Source organism: Sus scrofa, chromosome 8 (assembly GCF_054392235.1).
Source record: "Sus scrofa isolate SSC_HxYL_T2T_F1_AM1 chromosome 8, Sscrofa_HxYL_maternal_Yorkshire_Landrace_v2.0, whole genome shotgun sequence".
In the NCBI taxonomy this organism is placed as follows: Eukaryota; Metazoa; Chordata; class Mammalia; order Artiodactyla; family Suidae; genus Sus; species Sus scrofa.
The window spans coordinates 114,022,031-114,047,029 of NC_139390.1; the positions used below are offsets into that span (position 1 = coordinate 114,022,031).

At 33.7% G+C, this 24,999-nt stretch overlaps 1 long non-coding RNA gene and 1 pseudogene across 1 annotated transcript in view; both read left to right on the forward strand.

The window, feature by feature from the left end:
- The window catches only part of LOC146400989 (uncharacterized), a 153,862-nt gene that overhangs the window by 46,024 nt on the left and 82,839 nt on the right, over window positions 1-24,999 (forward strand). The gene's annotated exons all lie outside the window — the stretch shown is intronic.
- On the forward strand, window positions 4,378-4,447 carry LOC146400990 (U4 spliceosomal RNA; annotated as a pseudogene).

A 24,999-nucleotide genomic window follows, 5' to 3' on the forward strand; every position in this document is an offset into this window, starting at 1 on the left:
TTTTTTTATTTTATCTTTTATTTGTTGTCATATATCAGACTTCTATTATAAACATAAAATCAGAGCTTGGAGATTCCTTACAGATTAAACACCCACCCCAACACACACATTTTAGAGATCAGTAAAATGTATCTCAAAAATTTAAGAAGGCTGTACAAAGAAGGCTGGATTAGGACTAAATATAGAAATCATGACTTCCTCCCCCTTTATGTGCATGCAACACTTAACTTTACGAAATCCATGAACCAGACAGTATTAAATTCATTTTGGATTGTTATGGTTATGGTACGAGATGTAAGAATTCTGTGTTAAAATATGCCTCTTGTTGATTGTGCCAGATTTCTCAGTAACCGTGGGATTTGGTCTCTGATAAATTTTTACAAAAATGTATTTTATCTGTAATTATATGTTGGTTTGCTAATAAAGCTTACATATGGTTAAGCTTTTCCTTAGGAACAACTGTAGGAGCTACTCAGAGAAGATAGCTAGTTATCTGTTTAAACTTGCTACATATTTTTTAATTTTTGATCAAGAAATTTTAAATTGTAATTGCTTAAGATTACTAGCTTTAATAAAAAATATGAATTTACTTATAACTGGTACGGGCTTATGGTGACTACTCATCTCTTCTCAAAAGAATACTTTTCTGCAAATATTTCTGAAAAAAAGAGAGTCTCAAATGATATTTGGATTCCATAAAGACAATTGAATCAGGGTGACATAAAAGAAGTGATTATGTCCAAAGGAAAATAACCTTTAAAATAAGACAATGGGGAGCTGAGCAGTTCACTTATTCTTTCATTTTTCTTTAAACTTATGACAGTTTATCTTTGTATTTTAGCTTTAATGCATATTAATAGCTTTAATGGAAAAGTAGGCTCATTTGTCTGGTGTTTTTTCAATTTTTAATTTTTATTTTTTATTGCAGTTGTCCTTGTTATTTTGCCAAGTTAATCCAGTAAGATACTATCAGATATTATAACCTTTTATTTTCAAGAAAACATTTTGTGAAGTTTAAATATTTCATTAGACCATAACACTAGAATAATCTGGTTTACTATCACAAAGGGAATTTATTTACATCAGAGTTTAAGTAAAAAATAACATGTTTATTGTATTTTTGTACGTTAGAGACAAAAATCACAAAGTCATGCAGATGTTTGAAGAGACATAATTAAGCCAAGTCAACATCTAAAATCTTACCATTACATTTGAGGTATTTTCTTACTGATACAGTAATGTGAATATCAGCTGTAAGTTCCCAAGGATTTGAATACTGGATATAGGCAGGATATATTTACAGCATCAACTTGACTTTCAGGAGCTTCTCCTTCTTACAACACAGATAGTTCAGAGGAAGTTGTTTTTCCTGAATTAAGAATCGCTTGTTATCTTTTCAATCAGACCCCAAATGATGAATAGCTCTGGGAATTTGGGGTTTTATTTCTTTCAATAAGAGGAGGACCTTTTCTTGGTAAGATCATCATGTGTTTACACTAACACCAAAACAGACTCATTGATATCCCAGCTCTCTGACTTATGTAGTCTGAGATTTGGTAGGTCACAACAAAGACATAGCCAAGATTAAACTCAGAAAATATAAAATGTGTTCCAAAAATATGTTCCGCTTATGGATAAAATTCCATTTTAATGTGATTTTTAAATAAAAGAATCTAAGTCCTTTTCTAGTTATTAAAGCATGGTGATTAATGGCATATGTGAATAATATACCTGTAAAAGAAGATTTAGTATTGCAATATTACTTTTGGCTAAGAATTTGTTTTTGAATTACATCATCTTGGAACACTTGTATCAAAATATTAAAACTGTACTATTTAAAAAATAAAATGTACAAGGAATTGGGTCTGATTCCTTCAATACATCAAGGAATGGCGGCAGTCTATATGAAAAATTATTATAACCTCATATTATAAGTAATATTGAATATGGAAATTTTAACTCAAGCTAATTTTAACACAAGATTAGTCCGAGAAATTATTATTTAAAAAGGTAATACTAGAGAGTGACAATTTATCACTTTTTATTTCATGTTATTTTAAGTATTTTTGAGCAATATTGACAAAATTAGTACTTAAACAAATTTTAAAAAACAACCAAAAAAACTTTCATAATGATGATTCTACAGGATAGTTGGTCCCTACTGCTAATAACTGGGCATAAGTATATTTATATCCCTATCTATCTATCTATCTACCTATTTATCTATTATCTCTTATATTCAATGTTATTCTGTTAGCAATAAGATTATTTCAGGAACAGGAAAATATTTTATTAAAAAATTATTTTTATCATAACAAGGAAATTTTTATTACTAAATTTTTATACAACATAACTGTTAGTTTATTTCATTCTTTTTGAAATTAAAACTGAGCCAAAGATTTTATGACTTGGTTTCTCATCTATAAAACAAAAACAAAACAAAATAAACCTGTGAGAGACATCATTTTGGTGGCTAAATCTAGTACAATCATTGTATAGATGATTATGTGTATAAATCTAAGGAAAACTTGTCCTGGGCAAGTAAGTCCCTTGATTTTTTTTCCCCCTGCTATCCTTATTTATGAAGCAGACAATTAGATTAGATTGCTTAGCGACGCTCCCACCACACACACAGACATTCTATGGTTGATACTCAGAATGTGCTAGCTCACACATTTCTTCTAGTCTGAAAGGAATACAGTAAGGCCCAAATAACAGACCTTCAAAACCGGCTCAGGCTTGAATTGGTGTCCTGGAATGATAAAGTCATATAACTACATCTCTTCCCTCTCATACCTCTATTGTAGACAGCTCCAGATCTATATCTCAATTCTCAGTGGAATTGCTATAACAGTAGTAGGGAATCCCCAAAAGCAAGATATGCTTGTGTGCCCTCTTCTGAACATGCTCTGGGACCCAGAATTCCCTGAACTGGCAGCCTCTGGCCTTCTTTCAAAATCTTCATCGACCTCTTTCTTGAGGCAGTGATGAAAGGGAGTCAGGATTTTACCATAATCTCTGAATAATACTCAGTATTTTAGGCTTGAGTAAATGCACCAGCAATTTTGAGCATCTACTTGGATATTCTAAGAAATATCGTGAACTAAGTGTAAGAGTATGGGAGTAAATCAGAGTTTAGATTTGGAATGTTCATTAAACACTGCCTAAAAAGTATCTGAGTGTAACTATAAAAGAAGTACCTGAATGGATGTGTTGAATTTAATAGAGAAGTCTGAAGAAGAGATATAAGTTTCAGAAGCTGTGACCTGGAGGTGCCATTTAAAGCTGCAAGCAAGGCTGAGATCACAGAGAAAGAATATTGAATGAAACAGAAAAGAGGAGCTGCATCATCTTGACTCAGTCACACTCTGTCCTTAATGTCATCATCTCCAAATTTAGGTGATGAGTATTGAAACATTAGAGCTGTTGTGGATAACATAATCCACATAAAGTAACTTAGCAAGCTGCCCTGCACAAAATAAATGCTTGGTAAGCATTTATCACTGTTATTATTTTATTGTATTTTTTATTTTGGCCTATGTTTTGTTTTGTTAATTTATTATGTTTTTAGTGTTGTTTTGAATTTTGTTTTATCTTGAACTAAAACATAGATCTCTTCAACACATAATGCACTGTGATAAAGAATGAGGCTGCAGAAAAGTGTGAGAAACAATGGCTAGGAAAGCAGGAAAAGTAGAGCTTGTGTTGCAATAGAATGTAAGAGAATATGTATAAAGAAAGCAGTTATCAGTTGATTACTCATGAGAGATATATGGTAAAGATTGAAAGGAATCTACTGTATAGTAGTTTGGTAGAAGAGTGAGTGTTGTAGTAAGATGAAAAACGAATGGGAGATAAGAAATTGACCCATAATATTTGCATCATTTCTTAAACTGAAGGTGTACAGGAATAAGCAGATTTAAGGAGTAGAAAGATCAAGAGATATAGTTAATTGCTCACGTGCATGTGCGTGTGTGTGTGTGTGTGTGTGTGTGTGTGTGTGCGTGCGCATGTGCTTGTGTTATTTTAAGGAGTACCTAATTATATTTTTATGACATAGGAATGATTTAGTGATTGAGCTTATGGGAAGAGATGTAAGTAGTAAAATAGAACCTCAAATGATGAACTATTGAGGAAAAATTGGGTTTTGAAAGGAAGGATTCTTTATTGCTATAAGAGAAGAGAAAATAGTTGCAAAAGCATGCATGCATATACATTCGGTGAAAAGAAAAGTAAAAGTTACAGCGTCGTTCTATTTTGTAAATAAAACAAAGTAGCTGACAAATAACTGTGGAATATCAACTTGGACATATAGAGAAGTGAGAAGTTTGAGAAAAGAGATATAATTATGAAATCATCAGTATGAAGAGCCATAGAAGTTTTGCGCAGGGGCAGTATCATAGCCAATGAGGTTTATCTGAGGTACTAGTATTGCTAATTGAAGAACCATATAGTGTTTTGGAGGGAGATGTGTTTAATGTTCTTTAAGATATGGTTACCTCAGTTATCTTGATTTCGTCCAATTATATTGAGACTGACAGTGTGGGCATTGAAATAGTATATATAAGTTTCATTGAAGAATGAGGTCTTGCCTGGGCAATGGCCCAAGAAATGCAGAAAAAAAAAAAAAAATGAAAGGATGAAGGTGAACTGGTGGTACCTACAAAGATATTACGATAATGATACACAATAGAAATTGAGGAAATTAAACAAGGTGGTAGAGTATTAACATCAGTGGATTTAAATTTACAAGGAGATTAGAAATTATACTGGAAGAAAAGGAATTTATGGTAGAAGAGAAGATTCTTGTATGAGTGTTTTGGTATATGGGAAAAGTTTTGCTGATCCCATTTATGGAGTATGACCATATAAATGAAGATTTTAGCAGGATAGGAAGAAAAAAATCATTGGAGATTAGGATGTCATAAACTGAGTATAATTCTGAGTATATCAGAATTTGGAATGGTTTAGACAATCTACTGAGTCTCATAGAAGGATGGCAGTGTGTGCAATTGTAAAACAAGACAGTGGGGTGAAAGCTCTTCATGATTTCCATATTGTAACTAATCAGTTCATGACTCCCATAAAAAGATGGACTAAGTGATTGCAAGATACCATTCTTTTATTTACTTAAGGAACGATGTTAAACTATTGTCAGAATACATTGATTAAATATATAAACTTAAAACAAGCATCTATGATATTCACTAGCTTTTTTAATGTCACCTGTTTTTAAAAATTCCAATAAGATCAGAAAATGATTTTGACTAGTATTTAAGGTTTTGCCCAATTTAACAAATTGATGAAGGGGTCATATCTAATATATCTAAACCAGGAAGCCAATTCCGGACTTAAATGAATGCTTTCTTAGTTATTTTAGCATCTAAAATTCCTGACATAAAACTTAAAATCTTGAGGGAAAAAGATAAATTTGTGGTTTTTTTGTCCTTTTGTCTTTTTCTAGGGCTGCACTTGTGGCGTATGAAGGTTCCCAGGCTAGGGGTCTAATCAGAGCTGTAGCCACTGGTCTACACCACAACCACAGCAACGCCAGATCCTTAACCTACTGAGAGAGGCCAGGGATCGAATCCGCAACCTCATGGTTTCTAGTCAGATTCGTTAACCACTGAGCCACAATGGGAACTCCAAAATAGTTTCCAAAAGAAGATATAAATATTTATGTAATAAAATGCATTATTTAAAGCATGCTACCAAGAGTATTTAAGGCATTTTAGAAATGAAATAGTGACTACTATGTTAATTTTTGCTCTTATCTAATGGTAGATACAAAATTATATTTTTAAAAGTCAGTGAGTAACACAAAATACTTAAACTATTTCATCATAACATGGCTATAATAAGAAAATGATAATGACAATAAATAGTAAAATAATAGCTATCTGCACATATATATGTTAGTCCCATGTACCTTAGAGCTTAAAAAAGAAAAATTTGTATCACATTAAAATATATTCAAAGGAAAATAAATTTAGGGTATTATTTTTTTATGTTATTTAAGGGAAAAAATGAATGTGCCTTAGGAGTATAAACCATAAGAATGAAAAATGTGTAAGAATAAATATATTAAAGCCTGTATGATAAAGGCATCAAATAAATACTTAAAGCATATGCAATGAGAGCAGTAATAAAGAACTTCAGGAGTTCCTACCATGGCACAGTGGGTTGAGAATCCAACTGCAGCAACTTGGGTGGCTGCAGAGGTGCTGTTTCGATCCCCAGCCCAGTGCAGCTGTGGCATAGGTTGCAGGATTCGATATCTAGCCTGGGAACTTACATATGCTGCAGGTGTGGCCATGGGGGAAAAAAAAATCCTTCGTTTTGAGAGTGTGACTGAAAGCTTGCATTTCAGCTACCTTTTAGTGATTGTCGTTGCCCAAAGATGATCTCTCAAGGTAATGTCACCTTCCTTTCTAAGGCAGAATTACTTGTCAGCATTGGTATAAGGAGCCTAGCCATGTTCTCTCAATTTGGGTCAACTCTGAAGGGTCATTCAAACTCGAGAATTCCCTTTCAATTAGCTGAATCTTCTGTTGTAATGCATCACAAACTTAATTTCCTCGTCTCCTATCTTGTATTTAACCTATAGATATTGAAACCAAAGGCACACAATAATAAACCTTTTGCCCATAATGTTTCCTATAGAAATGACCTGCAATAGTTATTCTAAGAAGTGATTTGAAAAAAAGCAAATAGTTTAGAATGTGATAGTACATTTGTATCAGCCACTAGTCACTTAGTGCCCTTTCACTGGTGAGTAGGTGGAACTCTGAAAGATTTTGGCATGAAATTAGAATGCAATTGTTAAACTTTAATTAGTGATGACATGGGATGAGATAATCCTAAAAGAGAATGTATTGATGAGTAGAATATATCAGGAGTTTGAGGAAAAGTATTTATAACATAGAACAGCTGATGTGGTTGGGGAAATAGGAAGAAATTCTGTGTGTGGTTAATCACCAACTGAAATCTAGGTGTCCAGGCCAGAGAGCTTCTCTGAAAGCCAAGAAAGGATTCTTATATTTTGTAGAATAGGCTCAGGCTGAGGTTTATGCCCAGGTCTTAAGATTATGTTATGGTAGCAGATGTTGAGAGAATGTTGAAATTTTAGCCTTAGCAGGTGCACCATGGCAAGGTCATGGGGCTCTGAAATGTGTGATGCTGACATTCTCTTTGAGTCAACCCACATTCCCCAGAATGTTTTTAGTCTGAAGTCACACTTCATATTTAAGAGTAGTGTTTTCCCCCATTGCTTGATGATGATGATGCAGAAGCTCCATCTTACAAGCCCACACATAACACATATCCCCCCGAGGACATGACCATTCTCCCCCTCCTGTCAGCAAACCAATAACTAGGACTAAATCATTACACAACTTTAGTAGGGAGATCAGAGTCTTTTCATGGAGAAAAGGTCTGTGCCTCAAGAAGCTATAGAACCTACCATCAGGAGCTGGAGATTATGTATGAAACTAACTTCAAGAGGATAAGAAAATAGGCTTGTATAAAGGAGAATTTACTGATATGGGAATGTGTCCGTGTTTCATAGGATTTAACACCTTGCAACTGACACACTACTAAGCTGATTCTTAGAAGCCTTGAGAAAAATGAAAGTTAAGTACTAATTGAAGTAAAATAACCACAATACCTGCGGCACATTGTGGAGGTAGTGAACAAAAGGCAAAGATGGTTGGCATGCTATGACGTATAAACTATGGATGAAAAACCCACCAAAGGATTATATACTACTAGAGGGTCAAGCAAACACTCCATTTGACAGAGCAGTAAGTAATGTGCTGGTGAGAGGAGTACCATCACCTTTAAAAAGCTCAGTGGTGGCCATCCTCTTCACATCAGAGCTATCAGAAAGGAGACGGCAAAGTAGACCTTGCCATCCCGAGAATGAGCCACATAAGATGACCCTTAATTAATCAAAAATAAATATTGATGCTTAACTGACAGAAGCCACTTGAACAGTTGTTGTATGTCGCGAACAGAAATGTCAGAGCAGTGGCCAGGTGTTCTCAGAAACTATGGCAATGATGACATAGTATGGGGCCCCTGTGGACCCCCACGTAGATAGACAGGCATAGATAGGCATCCAACGAAGGTGTTGGTCAATGTATAAGATCAAAGGTAATAAAAGATGAATAATCAGAAGGGTGGGGTGGACACTCCAGTGAAAATCTTAATCCATTGCTAGATATTAATCGGTATTCACACCCAGAACACACTGACCCATATATCTGACTGAAAGAAAGGCCAGGCCTCAGAAATCAAGACTGTTTGGTAAGGATGACCCTCCCCTGCCCTCAAAGAGAATTATGACCTTTACTTGTGTGATTTATACCAGGGGAAAGAAAATGTTCAAATAACTCAAATTCTATGATGATATTAATATTCAAAGACCTGACACATCATCCTGACTATACTTAGAGTCAAAGCATTTTTGGGCCATGTTAATAAACAGATTTTTGTCTCAATTTATTTCTCAATGAACCCACTGGAATTCAGAACTACTACCCTGTGATCAAGCCACATTCGGTAAAGTTTGAGTTGAGCTTTTTATAAATTAATCAGATATTTTTTAAAACATGCATATTTCTGTCTCTTCTGTCAGTATCTGTATCTACTTATTACATACTCTTCTTACATGGGCCATTCATTTATTGTTTATTATGTAGGTTCATTATATGTTCCTAGATACTCTACGGAAGAATGAAGTTCCTTGCCTTTTCTAGTTTCTAAAGTCTGCCTTCATGTTTTATATCTTAGAACTCTTCCACCATCTTTAAAACTAGCAATGCCGCTTCTTCTTCTGACTCTCTGCTGTGGTCTGAATGTTTGTGTTCCCTCAGATTCATATGTTGAAATCCTAATGACCAATATGATGGTATTAAGAGATGGGACTTTTAGGAAATGATTAGGTGAAGAGGGCGGAATCCTCATGAATAAGATTAGTGCCCTTATAAAAGGATTCAACCAAGCTCTGTCTCCCCTTTCACCACGTGAAGAGATACCACAAGAAGTCTGTGACTCAGAAGAGGGCCCTCATCCAGTCAGGCTGGCACCCTGAACTAGCAATCTGCACTGTTCAGTATTTCATAATTCCATCTTTAGCAACACTTAGGGATATTTATGTATTCTTTTACATTTTATGTATATCTTGTTACTAAGTTTTTAACATTTTTGTAATCATGAAGTGTTTTGTTTTGTTTTCCCCTCCAGTACTTTCAGAGTCTGCAATCAAACCTGCTGCCTTGAGACTTATCTTAAGCACAAAGCTTTTTAATGGTTTTCTTTGGCTTTAAGCTTTTAGTAATCCCATTAAGTCTTTTTTGTTTCTTCTTTAAAAATAAAGGGGACATATGATATATATATATATATATATATATATATATATATATATTCACATATACACAAGAGTCTCCATATTTGCTTTATGTGTTCATTTATAAAATTTATCTTCATTCTGGGAATCAACTTGCTATCTCAATTCTTAAAATACTATCACCATAATCAAAGTATACATAATGAAGAAATCAGAATCAGTTTCTTACTGCACAGAAGTGAGTAGGAAATACATGAAGAAAATAGCCCAAGAACCTGTGGTTTGACCACATGAATTCACGAGTTTAATCTTGCCATGATATTCTCCTGTTTCAGGAGGGAATTCAGATAAAGATAAGAGAAATAGGATGCAAAAGAACAAACAGCAAATTTGGTGTTTCCTAATTCCTGTCAAGTCTGTCATCTAATATATATTATTATTATATATTTACATTGTAATAAGTGTATTATAATTGTGTATAATTTTAATAATAAATTGGAAGAGAAGAATTTTACACTTAATTTCAACTGTAATTAATAAGAGGTGGTATATTTTCATTTGACATTTCAGTTCTTCTACGTAATTTAATAGTGAGATCAACCTGGAAATTTTTTTAAAGCGGGTTGTTATAGAACATCCTCTGGTGAGCAGTACACTTAGGCTTAATTTGAGATGGAAAACAGGACAAAAGGCAAACTTATCCTCAGAGAATATGCCGTAGCTTTGACATGATTGTATGTTTTGATTTGATCTGTTTTGGAGGTTTCTATGATCAAGACTTCAGTTGTTCATCTCCAACTCTTGTGGAATATTGCCCTTCAAACTTTACTAGTCATCTGTGGTTCTTTTCTAAATATGCAGATTCAGATGCAGTAGGCTGAGTGGGATGTGAGTTTCGGAATTTTTAACAGACTTCTAGGTGATAACAGTAATATTGGTTCTCAGGCCCCTACTTTACTTATCAAGGATTCTAGAAAGCATAAGGATAGTGACAGGGGCAGGTTATTGAACATAATGGAGAACAGAGCTTAACTGATATGCTACTGTTTTCCTCCAGAGAGAGCAGCCTCACCCTTAGTATTAAATCCATGGGAAACAATCAAACAAGTAATTTGTGAATAAAAAGGGGGTTACTGTCTAATTTCTCTTGGGAGGGGTAATATGCTTATAGAGAAGAGAAAAATTCCAGTCTTCCTCCCCACATGGGTGGATTTTGGAAAAAGTTTCAGCTTTTCTAACCATCTCTTCTTATCTCTTCCCCAGTGGAGGAGTCACTTATCTGATTTGTCAGAGGACAAGAAACTTATTGGACTACATTTACAAATTGGAGTTATTTTGCCTTATAAACCAAATGCAAAATGACATGAAAAGACTAATAATATGACTGGCAAATAATTAGTTGGCAATTATAAACCATAAGAAAATTAGTGACATGTCACTAATATTAAGGTATTTTTAAAAAAATTATATTTGTATTCATCAACATGGTCAACCTCCAGTCATCTCAGTATCAGGAGGAGAGGTTTCCCAAGAAAAAAAATTAAAGTGGGGATAGAGAATGAGAAAAAGACATGGACTAGAGTTAACCACTTTTTGCCCAGTATATATGTGCATTCTTCTTCATAGACATAAAATTCCATCACTAATACTGTGCAGTTGTACTATTCAACCAAAAATGCATCCACCCTATACAAAGAAAGAAAGAATGCAGAGATTTACCTATTTATTACATCTTCTTATATCAGAGTATTTGTATAAGTGTTTCAAATACAGCATTTTTTTTTGACTTCTGCTAGCAGAAATATAAGGCTGTAAAATAAATAGACTTCACTCAATACACCTATTATAAAATACAGGCACACAAATAAGATAAACCAAAAAAATTAATTTTCTATTTGCAATCTATGAATGGGTATAAAGTCTTTAGTTTGCAAGTGACATTTTAGCATAAAAGTTAAAAATAAATCATACTCTAGCAGCATTTAATACTATTAATTACCTGTCAGGTTTTGTTGCTTTTCTCCTTTTTAACAGGGACTCCGTTTTTTGGTTTTTCTACTCCCTTACTAGTTGCTCACTTTCGGATTTTGGGTCACCCTTGCTCTTGATCTGCCATACCCACCTCAAAGCTCAGTCAGTACTCCACTTCTTTTCACTCTCTACCCTAATCCTCTGGTGTTTTAGGGATTTCTTTCTGAATCTAATCTTTACATGTCAACTATAAAAAATGATTCCCAAATTTCTATCTTCAGCCCTGACTTGCCTCTTGAACTCCAGACTCATATATCCAGCTGCTTCCTCAACATCTCTACTTGCATACCAAGTTGTTTTCCCAAACGTGACATGTCCTAGACTCATCTGATTCTACAAGGGTGATCTCATTCCACAAGGCTGTTCTTCCCACATTCTTCCTATCTCGGTAAATGGCATAGCATCTCTTTTATTTCTCGACCCAAATGTTTTGTTTCCTCTATTTCTTTCGTATGTCACAGACAATACATTTTGGCTTTATCTTAAAAATATGTTTCAAGTCTGAGTGTTTCTCACCCACCACATCACTACCACCTTGGTACAAATTATTTGACTTTCTCTTTGTCTGCATAGATTGGATACTACGATCTTTATAGATCAATTTAGGCTATATTCCTGCTCTGTTCCAAATCCACTAGTGGCATCATACATTGGTAATAATTCATGACACAGTGACACCATGCTATAAAAAGCCTGTTTTTACTTGCGTCCAGTTTCTTCTCTGATCTCATCTTCTACCAGTAAAACTCACTCCACTTCTGTCTCACTAGCTTGCTCACCATTTCTGAAAAAGACCTCATAATATTTTCTTTTGTCACTGCCTGGAAATCTCTTTCCTCCCGGTATCCTTATTGACTCACTCCTACCTTAGGTTCAGATATCTATTAAACTCAGATGACACCTTTCAGAGAGGTCTTTCCTGATTTCCCCATATAAACAGCAAGCAGTTTTTGCTACCTCAGTCCCATGACTCCCTTTTGCTCCCATTATCCTGATTTATTTTACTTGATGACACATGTCACCATCTGCAGTATTTTTTATTACAGTTACATCTCTATCAGAATATAAATTTTTCAAAGTAAGCACTTTAGGTGTTTTAATCATTGATGTATCTTTAGCATGAAGAATATGTATCTACATATAATAGGTGTGGTATTCAGGAAATGTGTTGAATCTATGAAGAAATGATAAGTCCTTCAAAGCAAATTAACTAGAATCAGAACAAAGTAGGTAAGCCTACCCTTCACTGCTATTATTCATCATTGTGTTAGGAGACCTCTAATTAAATTTATCATGAAATTAAAATGTATATATATATGTATGTATATATGTATAACTATTATATTTGAAAATAAGTCAAAAATTTCAAAAATATTACCAATGCAAATCAAAAAGAAAAAGAAAGTCTCTACAAATACTATTATTAGAATAACTCGGTATCTAAATAGGAAAAGATACCTCAACACCTCCCTCATATTATATACAGTATTCAAGGCAGATCATAGATAGACCTAACATAAAAGTAAAATGATAAGGTAGTATAAGAACACATAGGAGAACATATCTGATATTTCTTAAAGTCACTGAAAGTACTCACCATAAACAAAATTTTGTTAAATTGGACTTTGTTAAATTTAAGATCTTTTGTCATTGAAAACCATTTTTAAGAAAACGAATATGTAAACCAAAGATAGCAGGAACATTTTTGCAATACACATCTTTGACAATGGACATCTCCCTCCTCATTTGTTTTTTTGCTAGAATCTGTCCCATTCAAATTCTTCCTAAATCTCAATTTTAACCTAGTACAATTTAGATCTCAAACATTTATTGAGTTTCTCTTCTACCTTTCAGCAACAAAATGTAAACTTATAAGTAACCAAAATTTGAGTGGGCTGCAGTTGCAACTTATAGTAATTTAGTTAACACAGAAAAGCTGAAATTTCACTATTTTTCCCTTCCCCATCAAAAATCTCTGAGAAGAGAGAATTTTAGAACTCTTTATTATGAAAATTAGACTTAACGACCATAAAAGATAGGAAAAATCCTGTCACTCTTAGTTTTCACAAACATATTTCACATCACATATACTTTCAGAATTTATCTGGTAAGTATATAATGTGAAAAGAAGATGCTTTAAATTAAAAATAATCTTTTTTTTTTTGTCTTTTTGCCTTTTCTAGGGTTGCTCCCATGGCATATGGAGGTTCCCAGGCTAGGGGTCGAATTGGAGCTGTAGCCACTGGCCTACGCCACAGCCACAGCAACTCGGGATCCAAGCTGTGGCTGTGACCTACACCACAGCTCACAGCAACGCCAGATCCTTGACCCACTGAGCAAGGCCAGGGATCGAACCCACCACCTCATGGCTCCTAGCCGGATTCGTTAACCACTGCACCACAACGGGAACTCCTAAAAATAATCTGATGTAATTTTCATCTGTTAAACTGATGAAGATGAAAATCGTATGAATGCTCTTTTGATAAGTTAGTGATAACTCCCTCAATTATTGCTGTGGGAATAAAATATTGTACCAAATTTCAATTCATACATACATGCATACATATATATACACACACGCACACACCCATAACATAAAATACATCTTTTTATAGATCTTGTCTCATTAAGGCCACTACATAATTAATTAATTCTAGAAAACATAAAATCTCTCAAAGACTTATGTGCAGAGGTGTTTATTATTATTTAAAGAAACTAGAATACATACACATACATTCTTTTTTTGTATTATCTTCCACCATGATCTATCCCAGGAGATTGGATATAGTTCTCTGTGCTATATAGTAGGACCTTGTTGTTTATCCATTCTAAAGGTAATAGTTTGCATCTATCAGTCCTTAACTTCCAGTCCATCCCACTCCCTCACACACCCCCTTGGCAACCACAAGTCTGTTCTCTATGTCTGTGAATCTGTTTTTGATTTGAGCTAGGTTCATTTGTGCCATGTTATTTCATTATTATTATTATTATTATTATTATTATTATCATCATTATTAGTGCTTTTTATGCCCACACTTGTGGCATTTGGATGTTCCAGGCTAGGGGTGGAATGAGAGCTGCAGCTGTCAGCCTAAGGCACAACCACAGCAACTTGGGATCCGAGCTGTGCCTTCTACCTACACCACAGTTCACAGCAGCACTGGATCCTCAACCCTCTGAGCTACAATGGGAACTCCCCATTTGTGGCATATTTTAGATTCAACATACAAGTGATAGCATATGGTGTTTGTCTCTCTCTTCCTGACTCTTTTCACTTAGTGTGAGAATCTCTAATTGCATCCATGTTGCTATAAATGGCATTATTTTGTTCTTTTTTATGTCTGAGTAGTAGTCCATTGTATATACATACCACATCTTCTTAATCGTTCATCTGTTGATGGACATTCAGGTTGTTTCCATGTATTGGCTATTGTAAATAGTGCTGCAATGAACATAGGGATGCATGTATCTTTTTATTTTTTTATCTTTTTTTAGGGCTGCACCTGTGGCATATGGAAGTTCCCATACTAGGGGTCAAGTCAGAGCTGCAGCTGCTGGCCTATGCCACAGCCACAGCAATGCAGGATCCAAGATGCATCTGCAACCTACATTGCAGCTCATGGCAATGCCAGATCCTTAACCCACTAGCAAGGCCAGGTATCAAACCCATGTCCTTATGGATACTAGTTGGGTTCATTGCCACTAAACAACAATGGGAACTCCCATGTATCTTTCTGAATGAAAGTTTTATCTGGATTATGCCCAGGAGTGGGACTGCAAGATCATATGGTAGTTCTACTTTCAGTTTTCCTAGGAACTCCATTCTGTTTTCCCTAGCTTTTATACCATTTTGCATTCCCACCAACAGTGTAAGAGGGTTAGCTTTTCTCTTCACCCTCTCCAGTATTTGTTACTTGTAGATTTAATGATGGATATTCTGACCAGTATGAGGTAGTGTCTCATCATAATTTTGATTTGCATTTCTCTAATAATTAGCAATGTTGAGCATCTTTTAAAAATTTTTTTAATTATAGTTGATTTACAATGTTCTGTGACTAGACGTAGTTCCCTGTGCTATACAGAAGTATCTCTTTTATTTTCCACTCCAAATGCAATACTTTGCATCTACTAACCCCAAACTCCCAGTCCATACCTCTCCCTTCCCTGCTTGGCAACCACAACTCTATTCTCCACGTCAATGATTCTTTCTTTTCTGTAGATAGGTTCATTTGTGCCATACATCAGATTCTAGATATAAGTGACATCACATGGTATTTGTCCTTCTGTTTCTGACTTACTTCACTTAGTATGAGGCTCTCTGTTTCCATACATGTTGGTGCAAATGGCATTATTTTGTTCTTTTTTGTATCTGAGTAGTATTCCATTGTGTGTATATACCACATCTTCTTAATCCATTCATCTGTCAATGGACATTTAGGTTGTTTCCATGTCTTGGCTATTATGAATAGTGCTGCTATGAACCTAGGGGTGCATGTGTCTTTCTCAATGAAAGCTTTCATATGCCTACTAGCCATCTGTATGTCTTCTTTGGAGAACTGTCTATTTAGATCTAGTGCCTATCTTTCAGTTGGGTTGTTTGGTTTTTTATGACATCTGTGGTCAATCTTCAACAAAGGAGGCAAAAACATAAAATCGGAAAAAGACAGTGTCTTCAGCAGGTGGTGTTAGGTAAATTGGACAGCTGCATGTAAATCAATGAAACTAGAACACACCCTCAAACCATGCACACACAAAAAAACTCAAAATGGCTGAAAGACTTAAACATAAGATATAACACCTTAAAACTCCTAGAAGAGAACATAGGGAAAACATTCTCTGACATAAACCACATAAATGTTTTCTTACATCAGTTTCCCAAGGCAGCAGAAAGAAAAACAAAAATGACCAAATGGGGCCTAATTAAACTTAGAAGCTTTTGTATAGCAAAGAAAACCATAAAACAAATGAAAAGACAACCTACAGAACAGGAGAAAATTGTTGTCAGTGATGCAGCCAATGAGGGCTTAATCTTATTTTATATTTTTATCCACTCTATAAAAAGGTACTTCTCTTATTCATTTTACATATGAGTGCTTTTTGTATGGAATCATGACTGCATATAACACTTAGTAGATAAGAAATGATTGTGAAAGTTTTAGAAAATATTACTGTGCTGATTTTTTCCTTTTATTTTATGGGAGCATGACTGCATATAATACTTAGTGGATAAGAAATGATTTTTTTCCCTTTATCTTTCCATGTGTATTTTCTTTTTTAAAATGAAATTTTACTTATTAATTTTTATTGAAATATAGTTTATGTACAATATTATATAAATTACAAGTGTACAGTATAGTAAATCACATTTTAAAGGTTATATTCCATTCATAGTTATTATAAAAATTGACTATATTCCCACATTGCACAACATATCCTTGTAGCTTATTCTGTACCCAATAATTTGTACCTCTTATTCCCAACCCCTATATTTTCCCCTCCTCTGCCCTCTCCCCACTAGTTTGTTCTCTATATCTGCAAGTGTGCTTTCTTTTTGTTATGTTCACTACTTCGCTTTATTTTTTTACATCTACATATAAATAATATCATATAGTATTTATCTTTCTCTGTCTGCCTTATTTCATTTAGCTTAATGCCCTCCAAGTTGCTACAAATGTCAAAATTTCATTCTTTTTATGGCTGAGTAGTATTCCATTGTGTGCATGTGTATATTTTCATTTTTTGTTCATCTGTTGTAGGCACTTAGGTAGCATCTGTATATCAGCCATTGTAAATAATGCTACTATGAACATTGGGGTACGTGTATTTTTTTTAAATAGTGGTTTTGCTTTTTATATATATATATACTTAGGAATGAAATTGCTAGGTCATAGGTAGTTCTATTTTAAGGTTTTTGAAGAAGCGTCATACTGTTTTCCAAAGTGGATGCACCAGTTTGCATCCCTACCAATAGTGTATGTGGTTTTCCTTGTCAACATTTGCTATTTATGTTTTTTTTTTCTTTTTTTAATAACCACTGACAGGTGTGAGGTAGTATCTCATTGTGGTTTTGATTTGCCTCTCCCTGAGGATTAGTGATACTGAGCATCTTTTCATATGATTGTTGGCCATCTGCATTTCCTCCTTGGAACAATGTCTATTCAGTTCTTCTGCTCATTTTTTAAATGGCTTGTTTTGTTATGTTTTTTGATGTTGAGTTGTATGAGATATTTATAGTCATAAGTCATATCATTTGCAAATATTTTCTCCCATTCAGTATGTTGTCTTTTCATTTTGTTCATTTTGAGGTGAGTTAGATCAGAGCCTTATTTTTCTAGGCTTCCTTATTTTGGAGTCACCAGGGGCTGAGGATACACTCAACATCCTCAGACTAAGGTTTCATCTCCAGTCAAGTTGTTCTCATTGTGCAGTTCATTCCATCTATTGTTCTAGAAATTACACTATCCTCATGCTCTTTCAGATCTAAGGCTCTTTTATGGTCTCAATTTATCTTGCCCAGTTCATGAGTAAAAAAAAAAAACATTTAAAGTTCAATTTTTATTAGGAGAGGGATACAGATTAGTGATACTTATATGTTCTGAAAATATTTGCTAGGGTCTGCAACTTGCTACGAATTTGTTAGGCATTGATATTATATAGTGATAGGGACATGAGAGAGTTTCTATTTTAATGTCCAGTAGTTAAGAATGGATTATGTGTTAAAGAGAATATGAGCCAATATGATTTGAAGTATGAGAGTGGATCATGTAACCTTATTGAAGGGGAGTGTTCAAGAGAGTATAATGGACATCAGAACTACAGCTTAGGCCAGCAGCCTGATTATTGTGTTTGAGAAATAGCCAGGAAGCCAGTAATGTTTGAATAGATTATGGAAGAATTTTCTTGTGTTTTCCTAATCCATATATACATATATCTATTTTGGGGGGGTTGGGGGCATGCCTATGGCATGTGGAAATTCTCACCCCGAGGATCAATACTGTGACATACTAATCCATAACCTTTATAATTAGTATATATTATTTTTATGATGTAAAATTAATTCTGTTTTGTATATGTAGAATATTGGATGTTAGACACTGTGGCCTCTGATCCATTATTTCTGCCATCTGGCTTATGTAACCTAAAGTAGTCATTTAGTTTTTCTAGTGCTTATATTTATCTTCTCTTCAGGAATTGAACCACATCATTTCCTCAGACCTCTCTATGAATATGTGAGTAAGCAAAATCATTATGTAACATTTTCCTCTATATCTTAGAAACACTCAGGCTTTAGACATTGTTAATATTCCAGTGGATCATTTTGTTTATCCTTATAGATTTTAAGTTTATTAAAACTTCTCAGTCCTTTTTAAGGGCTTACTTCAAAAATAGATTTATATAAATTGTAATCTTTGCTTCAAAATGGGAATTAATATGGCAGCCTAAAAGTCAAATGAAAGCGACAGTAAATTTATGAAAACTCTAATTCATAATGAAAAATCAATATATTTTAAGCAAATCTGATTCCTGAATGACAGGCACTCTATTTTATATTTTTATATGTGTTTTATATCATATTCTTTGGTCAATGCAGAAAGGCCACCAGTAAATGAAATCTTCTAACAGGATTTCCAACATCAAAAGGTATACGTTTTCTCAGTGTAGATTACAGGATTTATTATTTCTCTTCCCGTGTCCTATTTTTGCTACATACTTTATAAAAAGAGAAATAAAAAGAGTAAACATCATAAATCATAATGATATGAGAAAATGTAAACCTTCATTAAATAATATTTTATGAAAAGGCTAATTTTTATTAAATGTTAGATTTTTTACCTATCCAGGGATAGCACATATATTAGGCTTAATTTTTATAGTTATTTTTGATTGTATTTAATCTGGAACAATATTTATTTTGCAATTAATATTTATACATTCTCATACTTCTAATTAGATTTGGATGAAATGTATAGAACATTATCTTTCATCATAAAATTTAAGAAGATTATTAAATATGGAATTTAAACACAGTAAGCTTTTACCCAATTTTCTAACCTAAGTAAATCTTTTAAAACTCAGTCAAGACCAAATAGAGCTATTTGCCCTTTCCCTAACTAATTTGAGCTAGCATTTTCAGCTCTGCTTAGCACAAAGATTTGATTATGAAAGACATATTTTATAGCTGGTTTCAAACTCGAAAGGCGTGACTTCTCTGGGTGAGACTGATGAAAAGTGATTCCTGTTTTGTATTCTTGCTTGATAAAAATAAGCATTTCTATAGAGATAAGTGCCATACTCTATAGTAGATGATTGAATGTATCAATTGCAATAATAGTATGGCTTTAATGTATATTTTTATTCTTTCTTGAGGTGATAAGACCATATATTTTAGTATTTTTTCAGGCGCTAACCTAATTGATAAGTCTAACTCTATTTATTTTTAATTTTAGAAATTGTGTTTAATTTACTTCATAAATCATTGGGAAATTTTTTTCTGTGTATAATATAGAAAATAACTTATTTTGAATGACAGTATTATGAATTAGTAATATGCAATTCTGCTAAAACAGAATATACCATATATTGAAAATTACAAACTTTATAAAAACATCAGAGTAAAGAAAAATATTATTTTTTTGAAATTGAATGACTGAATATGATTGGAGTAATTCTGAAAGATATATGACTTCTCTATGCTACTAAGGTCCAATGTCCAGATAGATTTCAACATTGATATTTCATAAGCGAAAGTAGAATAGACAATTTTAATATTCCAATTAGATTAAACCAATTATTTAACAAGTTGGAATGTTCCATTTATTGAACACTCCAGTAATGCAATGTTTCATGTTTATATAAATTACACAAATACATAATATTATTGAATATCCTGTGAAATTCAAATTTAAGTGGTTAGATATTATGGGATATTATTCTTAGTAATCAACATTATTGAGAATGCTTTGCAAATAGTCATCAGCAAAAAAATAATTGATTGTTTTTAGAAGATAAGGTAGTGTTTATTAAAAAGGCATTGATCTTTTTCTATAAAAATAATTCATTCAACAAATTATTGCTGGGTATATTTTTAAACAATTCAATAGTAATTGGGGATAATTTGACAAGTTATAAATAAACATTTAAAAATACATTGTCTAATCCTGATTTTCATGGAACTTATATTTATCAGGAAAAGACAAATATGTAATGAAGCAATTATTTAATTACAACTCTAAAAGGTTTTATTAGAGTGAAATAAAGTATAATAAAGAGTTTATAATGGTAACTATCTGGTTGGGGGTACAAGGACATATTTTCTTATGAAGGAGTATCAAAGCTGAAGTGTAATTAGCTCAATGAAGAGGAAATGGGAAAGGACAAGAAAAATACTCCAGCTCTGGATATAATTTTGGGCAATCAGTCTCAGAACTTGAGGTTATGAGTACTGCTCTCAACCAAACTGTCTCTATATGTCAGTGAAAGTCAGTGAATAGCAATATTTAGTTACCATAAGAAAAAAAATGTTTAGTGAATTTAGGCAGGATTAAGATTACTGAGAGAAAGCAAACACTTGCATAACTGGTGATGTTAAAAAGATATTTAGTTTATTCAATGGAATATTTATTTCATTAATATAGCAACTATATATAAAGCACCCACTATGTGCCAGACACCATAAATAGGAGGTCTTCTTGCTAAAATAAATGTGGGGTGTGAAAGAAAAATCAAAGATTACTCAAGTTTTTCCTTAGTATTTGCATGAAAGAAGTTTTTTTTTTTTTTTTTTTTTGCTTTTTAGGGCCGCACCTGCGGCATATGGAGGTCGCCAGGTTAGGGGTCGAAACAGAGCTGTAGCTACCAGCCTACACCACAGCCCACAGCAACGCCGGATCCTCAACCCACTGAGCGAGGCCAGAGATCGAACCCGCAACCTCTGGTTCCTAGTCAGACTCGTTAACCACTGCGCCATGACAGGAACTCCGAAGTTTTTTTTTAGTTATAAAGAGGAAGACTGCAAGTAGAGCAAGTTTGGTTGAGTATCAAGAGATCAGTTTTCAACATGTAAAGCTTGATATGTCTGTAGCTATTCAGGAGAATATATGATTTAAGAGTTTAGAACTGATGTCTGAGCCAAATATATAAATAATATAAATATAGATTGTAATCAAAGTATGGATGCTACTTAAAGCTATGAGACTGGTGGTATCCCAAAGAGAGGGCTCTATGCCAAAGAAAGTCACCAAGGCCTGAGCATCCCAATACTCATGTGTTGGAGAAGAGAAGGAACCAGGAGAAACCAGAAAAAATAATATGAAATATCATGATCCAAAAGTCATGATGAAAATCAAGAGAGCTGGCATTTGTAGTAAAAACCAAATCTAGTGTGTGACCATAGGAATGGGTAGCCAGGATTATTAGAGGAGACAAGTTCAAGAACTTCCGGAGCCTGGATATCAAAGGTATCAGTCATTTAATTATTGAAATCTCTAAACAGTAAAATGGGATTACTGTTGGAGAAAATCATAAAGAACCAAGAGTTAAATTCTTAAAGAAATAGGAGAAGTATGCTAAAGGTTGCTTTAGTAGCATATTAATGAACATTACTGGATGATATAATCTAATAACATGTACTTCAAAATAGAGGATTTTAAAGGAGGAAGGAAGAAGAGCGATTTGAAATTAACAATAAAGAACAAGGAAGATGCCTACTCACCTCCAGTCATGGGAGTGTAAGGACTCTGAGAGAAATAGTTACTACTTGAAAGGGCTTCTGGTAATGTAGTGTCTTCAGATGAGCTATAGGTTTCTGTTAAAATGAGAAAGCAAAGGGACAATTCAGAAAAAAATGATGACATCAGAGATTTTGCTAATGGTGGACTGTGAATTCAAGATAGTAGAGTAGAAAATTTAGGATATCTGTGCATATTTATAATAAAAATTATTGTTGCTTATCCAAAACTCAGATTTAACTGGATGTACTTGTATTTTATATGGCATATACTCCACAGAAATATGTGTGTGTGCACAAAGAGACATTTAGAGCAGTGTTTCTAGCATTATTAGGAATAGTAGTAATCAAAACCTGGTAACAGCCCAATATCCATCAATAGCTGAATTGAAAAGGCAGTCAGTGCTATTTAGTGGCTGCGCAGAGCTTTTTGGAGCTTAGAGTGTAGCAGTAAAGGATGACCTGAAGTTGAGGGCTTTCTCATGGTGAATAATACAAACAGAGAAAAGATAGAATAAAAATAGTTATAGCAGATTGAAAATAGAAAGCGGGTATAAAGTTGAGGTATTAATAGAGCCAAGGGGCTTGGGGGGGCTGTGATTTAATTGCACAGTGAGAACCCTTCTGGCATCTGATAGCAATAATGATGATTAGAGGCATTATGTCTTAGACTCAGGGTAGGAATTCACCTTGATAGATGTTAAGGGAGAAATGAATCTACACCTGGTGTCTGGGCCCTAGCTGGATCTTTTGAATATGTCCATACTTTTAAAGATCCAGGTATTACATCAAGGGCTTAGGGTTCTTCTTTATTCCTAAAGAAGATGGAAAGCTTAAATAAAGCATGGACTTTAGTCCCAGGCCAGAAGTTAACTCAAACCTGATTAGAAGAATAAGCTTTCTGTTAAAATACTGTCATAGCCTTGACCACTCCTAATGAGACTGAGAATATCTGGAGAATCGACCCTCATACCGGAAATAGAGTGATTTTTTAAGACCTGTGTGCTTAAATCCACAGCTTTTTTCCCTTCCCTGGTTAACTAAGATTCATATAGTTTCACGTATTAATTACACCACTAACTCACAGGATAGAAACTATGTGTGGTTACCACCTGCAGACCTGTAGAAGTATTTCTTTCAGTTGAGTATTACATTAAGTCTGTTTTTTGTTGTTGTTGTTTGTTTTGTTTTGTTTTTTTGGTTTAATCTCACTTAAGCCACCAAGAATTACCAAAAATATTTTTTATTTAAATTCAGTTATGAGGGTAAGCGAATCAGGTTGTTTCATGCTTGGGTAGAGATACTCTTTCACCTATTGGTAATTCCATAGTCAGAAAAAAATTAATCACCCAAAGTTACCAACCGTAAGACACAAGAATATCCTAGAGTAATTTAAAGGCAGATTAAACATAAGTATTTTAAGGTTATGTCATCAAGATAATCCCTTTTTTTGCTAAACTGACTGATATTTTAAAAAATTTTACTCTAAATCTCTAAATGATTTCTTCCAGGTAGTCTCAGTACATCATATGGCCAAATTATTTGTTTTGAAAGTAATGACTTTATTTTTTATTATTGTTGTCATGTTAATGTCATAGTGATTCCAATTATACATTTTGAACATTCCAATATCTTAAATATTCCAATTATATATTTTTTCAACTATTTTACATTTAACATTTTAAATCCTAGTGTGAACTCATTTTTTAATTCACTCGATGGTATATTTACTATTTAACACCTATACATCAAGCTTTCTTTGCTACATTAAGGATAGGAGAAAAATATATTCTCATGAACCTAACAATCTAATGAATTGAAAGAGATGATAAACAAAGCAGAACAGGAGTCAAGGAGTTCATGGAGGAAATCACCTAGGAGATGTCATTTTAGAAAAAAAAAGAAAGCAAAACAGGATGGGGTTCACGCAGCTAGACATTTAGAGATCTAAAGAAAAATATTTCATGAGAGAAAAAAGAAAATGCGAAGTCCTAAGATGAAGACACTTTTTATATGAATGAGAGAAACAAGGGGGTGACTGGAGTAAAGTAATAAAAGAGTAGAAGGAAATGAGGTCAGAAAGGTAAACTATTTACACTAGAGGCAATTGGTTTGATGCAGATTGCAATTTAGTTGTTTTGAGAGGATGATATGATATAATTCACAACATCATAGAAGAACTCTGACTGTATTCAATAATCTACAGGGGACAAGAGCAGAAGCAGATGATAGTAGTAGAGTCTGTAGATGACAGTAGTTTGGACCAGGGTGACAGAAAAATAGAAATGGTGGCAAGTTGTAGAAGTAAAATAATTTTCTGATGTATCAAATGGTCTAAGAGAAATATAAATATCAAGGATGTTTTTGACTTAAGCAATCAAAAGAAGGAGATTGACAATAATTGAGACAAGAAAGGCGCTGAATAGAGCAAATTCAAAATTTTTAGCTTTAGTTGCTTGTTGGGCATCCAAGGGGAGGTATTAAGTATAAAATTAGATTTGTGTTCCGAAGTTCATGGAAGAAGTGTAGGCTGAAGACAACATTTGAGAGTTGCAAGTGTAAGTTGTTCTTAAGCCTTATAATAAACTCTTGTGAAGAGGGTGAATGTAGAAAACAGAACAAATCCAAAGAGATGTTTTGTTTGTAGGCACAGATGTTTTTAAGTTAAAATGAGAAACATTGCTTTTGTTTGAAAATTGTTTTGAAAGAATCTATGTAGAAAAATTCCACAAAATTGCACTATTAAAAATATAAAAGTGCAGTTTCTCTACTTCAAAAAATTACTTTCCATTTTTCTTTGCTAAATTGCTGTATGTTGACTGTTACATGATTTCTTCCTAGGTGAAACTAGCCTTTGAATAAGCTGTGCTACAGATATTTGTAATGCAGTCTT